The sequence below is a fragment of the Aquila chrysaetos genome, chromosome 12, assembly GCF_900496995.4.
Source record: "Aquila chrysaetos chrysaetos chromosome 12, bAquChr1.4, whole genome shotgun sequence".
NCBI classification, from domain to species: Eukaryota; Metazoa; Chordata; class Aves; order Accipitriformes; family Accipitridae; genus Aquila; species Aquila chrysaetos.
Genome location: NC_044015.1, coordinates 26,142,530 through 26,149,295, shown reverse-complemented (window position 1 = coordinate 26,149,295; position 6,766 = coordinate 26,142,530). Strand labels below are relative to the sequence as shown.

At 43.9% G+C, this 6,766-nt stretch overlaps 1 protein-coding gene across 1 annotated transcript in view; it reads right to left on the bottom strand.

Moving 5' to 3' along the window:
• ODF2L (outer dense fiber of sperm tails 2 like) overlaps positions 1-6,749 on the bottom strand; it is a 63,228-nt gene extending 56,479 nt beyond the window's left edge. Inside the window, exons 1-3 of the mRNA XM_041127702.1 lie at positions 6,308-6,749; positions 5,233-5,347; positions 3,006-3,139 (exon numbers count right to left, since the gene is read on the bottom strand). The gene's annotated coding sequence lies outside the window, so the exon portion shown is untranslated. The remainder of the gene's footprint in view (positions 1-3,005; positions 3,140-5,232; positions 5,348-6,307) is intronic.
• Between the last annotated feature and the right edge of the window lie 17 nt (positions 6,750-6,766).

The window sequence follows — 6,766 nt, the reverse complement described above, 5'->3', positions numbered from 1 at the left end:
GTAGTCACATTTTAGAGAGAGACTCCTTCAGAGAAGAGAGTCAGAAATCAAAGCATTATTTGCTGATATCAGTTCCCTCGAATAGTTTTTAGGTCACTGAATGTCCACTTATTCAGAAATACTTCCTTTTGTTTGCTTGTGATGTGTCTTCTTATTCCCTAAAGTATTTCTGCTGCATACAAATTGTATGGTAGGAACTACATCATACAATCAGAATAAATGGGTTGCAGCAGTGTTCCCGGAACTACTTACTAGAGTTTTGTAAAAATATGACATAGCCAATCTCCATGATCCAAGACAACTCATCCATTACTCTGAAGACACCCAATCCTACCTGCCTAGCAAGCAGAGCTGCAGTAGTCTATTGTGTGGCAATACTGACATCTACTGGGCTCCAACAACACTTCCAGTTTTCCCAAATGTTCCAAAAATCGGTTTAGATCAAAGCATCTCTCTCTAGGATGCTCTGACCTTAATATAAATGCATATTTTAAAGTACAATCAAATATGAATAGTCGAAGGTTGAATTTAGTACTTAAGGCTGGCTCTTACTACAGGAGCCTGAAGGAGATTTATTTGAATTAGGAGCTTCAGTTTACTGAGCTCTGTCTATTGTAAAAGCTCTGAAGAACTAAGTTCAAGTAACGCAGGATTCAGCACTCCCCCAACACCTCTGCAAAAGACAGACAAAATTTGCTCTTTGTATTGGCTTTGTGTGGCAAAGTTTTGGTAGTGGGGTGGATTACAGGGGTGGCTTCTGTGAGAAGCTGCTAGAAGCTTCCCCTATGTCCGACAGAGCCAACACCAGCTGGCTCCAAGACGGACCTGCCACTGGCCAAGGCCGAGCCCATCAGCGATAGTGGTAGCGCCTCTGGGATAACAGATTTAAGAAGGAAAAAACATTGCTGGGACACACAGAAACGGCAGCCGGAGAGAGGAGTGAGAACATGTAAGAGAAAGAGCCCTGCAGACCCCCAGGTCAGTGAAGAAGGAGGGGGAGGAGATGCTCCAGGCGCCGGAGCAGAGATTCCCCTGCAGCCCGTGGGGAAGACCGTGGTGAGGCAGGCTGTCCCCCTGCAGCCCAGGGAGGTCCACGGTGGAGCAGATATCCACCTGCAGCCCAGGGAGGACCCCAGGCCAGAGCAGGTGGATGCCCGAAGGAGGCTGTGACCCCGTGGGAAGCCCGCACTGGAGCAGGCTCCTGGCAGGAGCTGTGGATCTGTGGAGAAAGGAGCCCACACTGGAGCAGGTTTTCTGGCAGGACTTGTGACCCTGTGGGGGACCCACGCTGGAGCAGTCTGTGCCTGAAGGACTGCATGGCATGGAAGGGACCCATGCTGGAGCAGTTTGTGAAGAGCTGCAGCCTGTGGGAAGGACCCACGTTGGAGAAGTTCGTGGAGGACTGTCTCCCATGGGAGGGACCCCATGCTGGGGCAGGGGAAGAGCGTGAGGAGTCCTGCCCCTGAGGAGGATGAAGTGGCAGAAATAACGTGTGATGAACCGTCCGTAAACCCCATTCCCTGTCCCCCTGTGCTGGTGGGGAGGGTAGGTAGAGAATTTGGGAGTGAAGCTGTGCCCGGGAAGAAGGGAGGGGTGGAGGGAAGGTGTTTTGAGATCTGGTTTTATTTCTCATTACCCTACTCTGGTTGATTGGTAATAAATTGAGTTTATTTTCCCCAAGCTGAGTCTGTTTTGCCCATGATGGTAATTGGTGAGTGATCTCTCCTGCCCTTATCTCGATCCACAAGCCCCTTGTTATATTTTCTCTCCACTGTCCAGCTGAGGACAGGGAAGTGATAGAACAGCTTTGGTGGGCACCTGGCATCCAGCCATGGTCAACCCACCACACTATTTCATAATTCCTGACAAGCAAGTGCAAAATGACGGGGTAACACTGACGGATTTCAATGATTATGTCTACACTACAGTATGTGTGCTCAAAAGCTATGTGGGCTGGGGTCCCTGTCACTGACACAACTGCCACATGCCCGTTCAGACTAGCTAGAAAAGATGCGATAGTTAAAGTCAAAACTGTACAAGCTTTGTTCCTCAATATGTTCTTCTCAATGCTCTTAAAATAATTTCAGCTTCCAGCTTCCTATGCAGACCTCATGGTGTTCCATGGAGAAGATAAGTTTAATTATTCCTATGCCACATATGGAGAAACTGTAGTACCATGTAATAAAGTGACTTTCTCACAGTCATCAGCAGGGGAGTAGTAGAGCTGCAAATACACGTCCAGTCATTAAACTATCATTGCATAGTAAAAGGAAGATACCCCAAAATTTTAATTTTTATTTCTATAGGGGCCAGTTATGGCCTATACAATTTTCCATACAATCTTCCTCCAAGTGTAAGAGTCAGCTGCTTCTAAGATAGACAGCTGGGGTGTGGGACCAAATTATTATCCTGCCTGGGTATCAAACTAACCCACTCTGGCTCCGGGAAGTGTGATACTGAAAGGACAAAGATCACAAAAACAACACATGATTTACCTAGCCCAATTCCCTGAAATTTCAGGACTTTCACCAATTGCTGCATGCAGTTCTAGTACAACTCCAGTTTAAGTGTTTAGAGGAAGCACAGCAACAGCTGCCACAAGGTTCAGTGGAAAGTGCACTAATGTGAAAAGGAGCATTAATTCTCACTCAGATAGCTGTATTTTCTGAGCGGAAGTGTGCTGTTGAGAACAGCTGCTTTCTGGTTCTGTCAAATCCAGTCCCCAGATTTTTCATGAAAGCCTGATTGTACACAGGCCAGGCAGCTGGCACTACTGATTTTATAATCTTTGCCTGGTTATTATCAAGCTAAGCTCACAGTTGTTAATGTTGGCACAGAAGCTGTAGACTCACACACAAACAAATGCCCTTACCTATTTTAGTAAAACAAGCTTTGACTATTAAATAGAGCTAAAGTTTAATAACGTTTATTTAAAATGACACATTCTGCTCCTTTTATTTTTATATGTCTTTTAACTACATTAATAAATGCTAAATCAAATTTACCTTCAGATTTTCACGTACATCTGTTTTGAAAATCTGGTTCCAGGATTGCTGCTATTCTTCAAAGTATTAGTTGGAGCTCTGCAGAGTTGTGTCTGGTAATACATTGCCAGAAGTCTTCATTTCCCACTGTTTAACTGCATTAAAAGATGACATAAATACATAAATATTCATAAAACAGCTGTTTAATGCAAATACATGCAGTTACGTAAGTCATGAGTGGGAAGGGGAATAGTGGATATACACACAGTGACACAAGATGTGACCCATATAACTCAATCTATTATAGAACTAAATATGTATTAATTCCAACTTGGGTGGGTACTACATTATTGGGATTACACATGCTACCAAAATGTATTTGTTTATTTTACCATGTTTTCACGGTGATATAAACAGACCTAAGGAGGCATTTTTGGGTTGTCTTTGCTAAACCTCTGACTCCAAAGCCTTTGTTTTAAACACGATCTTCTCATAAAGTCAGAAAGCAGTACTGGGAGTCAGCTTAGAAGCATTTCAGTTATAAGCTATTATTCTTTATATTAAAATATTTTGTTTTCTTAATTATACTATAAACCTTTATATTAATACAATTTTGGTTGGTTGGTTGGTTTGGGGTTTTTTTGGTAAGTGTGAGCCTTTATGGATATGGTCTAAGACTTGTTAGCATCCAGGAAAGAATACTGGAAGCACTCCCAATGGATACACTGGATATTGGTAAGTGGTATTCAAAGGATTGCTTTAAAATTCAAATATTTTAGGACAATCATACATTCCTTAAAATTAAAGCACACCTTAACGGCAAGGTCAACAAACACTATAAAAATTGGCATTTTCTATCAAGCCATTCTGAACCATACTAAACTGTGCTAAACCTACAATGTTTCTGCAAAGTGACTTTAAAAAAAGCTCAATTCCACACACTTTCAATGCTTTTGATTTTCATCAAGCTTTTCAAGAAAAGTCTAATGACAAGAAATAAAACCTTAAGATTAATTTCTTCACAGATAAGCCTGACACAGAAGCAAAGTTAGCAGAAATAAACATGCTGACTCCTCAGCTGTTTGCAGCTGATTTTATCAGAATGAGTTAGGGTATCTCTACACACTATACATTCTTTGAATATACCTTCAGAGCTCTCTAGGTCAGTATCTAGCTTGTAACTAAGCCCACATGCTAGGTATGGCTTTCTTTACCCGAGCCAGATGTATCAGTTTATCCTGAACCCAAATCCCTGACAATGTTTTTGGCTCTGAATAGCAGCTGTAGAGAGGGACCACATTTCCTACCAGGACCAGGTATCGAAGCTTCCAATAAAGACAGGGCAGAAAGCCTGTGTGTGGTAATCTCTTAAAATGACAAGAGGAATCTCCAAGATTCAGCTGTTAACACCTGAATGCCTGTTCCTTCTAGGATGCCAAAAAAAATTCCAGAGTTTGTCCTGAACACTACATTATAGGCCTACAGGGTGTGGAGAAAGAGAATTTCAAGAAAGGGAGTAACTTAGCAGTGTTTTAAGGGTAGTAGAATACTGTGGAACTCAGGAAGCACGGAGTTTCAGGTTGTGATCCAATAACTGAATTTATTTTTACATCGTAGGATAAAACGGGGAAAAAAATTATCCAGACCTAGGGTTTTATATGAAATATATAAACATGCACTAGAACAGATCTTCCTCTTAGATAGGTGTAGTAACCATTAGCCTGAAGAATTATTTTCTCCCTCTCACTCACATTCTGACTGCTTAAACATTCATGAAAAGAAGAAGGATGTTAAAAGTGAGAACTGAAAAAACACATCTAATGTCCCACATATGCCAAACAGCCTATCTGCTAAAGGTAGAAGTACTGTCTACTTAAGGCATTTTCCTAATAAGTAGTACTGTTCTGTTCAGGGCTCCTTAGGAAAGCAGCAATTAAAAGGAGGTATTCCAAATACTACAAGAACACTCCAACCCATGGGGGGCTTAAAGGATGGGAGTCTTCTTCCTCTTCCATCCCAAGTATGCTAGAAAGGAGAGGTATCTAACCATTTTCTGAAGGAAAAAGCACAGTGTCAAGGCTGTTGGTTAATATACCACAGAAAGCAGTGCCTCCCCCTCTGGCAGGTGAGGCTCATGTCATGGACAGCAACAGGGTGCAAACTTCAGGGAAGAGCTAGACTGTGTTGGTTGCTGTCAATTCCAGCCTGAACATACCACTCTCCCAAGGCATTATTGGGGTACATCTACCTGAGGTGGTGTTTCTGCCTCAAGCTCAGGAACTGCTGCTCTCAGTTGTCTGGCATCTCTGTCTTTTTGTGGAACTTCATCAATGGGAACTGCTGATGCTTAGCACCAATGAAAGCTATGAAGTGAAATAATTGCAGCTGTGTGTCCAAATTTAAAATCTTTGATGTTGCTGTCTTTTCACATATCCTACACTGATATCACAATAAATCGTAATCAGCTCTTATATGACCATGTAGTGCTGAGCATTACAAGAGAGACTCATGAGACCTTTATATACCAGTAATACTAATTTTAAGAAATAGAAACAAACTTGCCATATAGTTTTATATATAAACACTTACACCCTTGTATAAGTGAGACAATAAAAGCTGAAAAAGGTAAAACGTATTCAAGTAAAGCAAACACACACAGTAGCTTTCAAGGCCTCTCCTTATCAGTACTAAAGGTACAATGGGAACTTGACAAAGCCTGGGTTTTGTTTTGGTTTTAATTCCTGGAATCTGACCGGCATGTAAGCGAGATTGCTTTGATTGTTACAGTTATTTCCTTTCTCTGGAATTCACTTCTTGTCAAAGTGCCCTAGGATTTCCTCTGACTTGTATCAAATTTAGCCAAACATTACTTACTATTTGGATTATGAGGTAAATTACTTAACTGAATGACCAGGGCCATTTTCAAGCTGGGAATATTAGTTTGTTGCCAATGATGCCACACTGTAAATCTGTTTTCTAATCACTAGCCCATGTCAAAGGTCCTTTCTTTCTGTCCTGGGCATTTGAAAATCACAATGACAGCTGTTAAAATAATGGAAGTTATTAAAACTAGAGACTATTTTCTTCTTCTAATTTGCTTGATTGCTGGCATTAAGTTATGCTACTACAGCCACCGCATTTTCAAATACTCCCTTTGTGATGCTTTGGTGCTATTTTATACTTGCGTCTCAGCATACATTCACCTAAAGAAGCTCTTTTAATAAACGGCCTTTTCCTGAACGACTTGTTAAAAATTCTTTCCCAGCTTACATTTTCACGGTCTATCCCAGAACTATTTTTCACGACGACAAGATTTGACTTACAAAATACCGGACTCAAGAAACGGGAGCCAGGGGGAAACTTGTCCTCTCCGAGCCGGGTCCGAGGGTGCCAGCCCCGGCGGGCCAGGCCGGGCCGCAGTCCCCCGGGGCGGCGGGGTTTCCACGCGTAGGGGTGCGGACGAACGTGCCGCGGGCGGGCCGGCCGGCCATCACCGCCCGCACAAGAGGCCTCTGCCTTTTCCGCGCGCCCCGCTAGCTGGTCTTTACGATAAAGGCCGCGACCGGCGCCGGGGAGCCTCCCTTCCCCCCGGCTGGCGGGCGGGCTGAGACTCGCTCCAGAGGCAGCCCCAGCCGCAGGCCCTGGAGCGCGCCGATAACGGCCGGGGCTCCCTGAGGCGGGGACGCGTGCCGCGGCCCCGAGGGGCAGCCGCCCCCAGCGGCGGGACGCGCCGCCCGCCCCGCCCCGCCCACCGCTCCCCTCACGGCGGCGCGGGGCGGGGC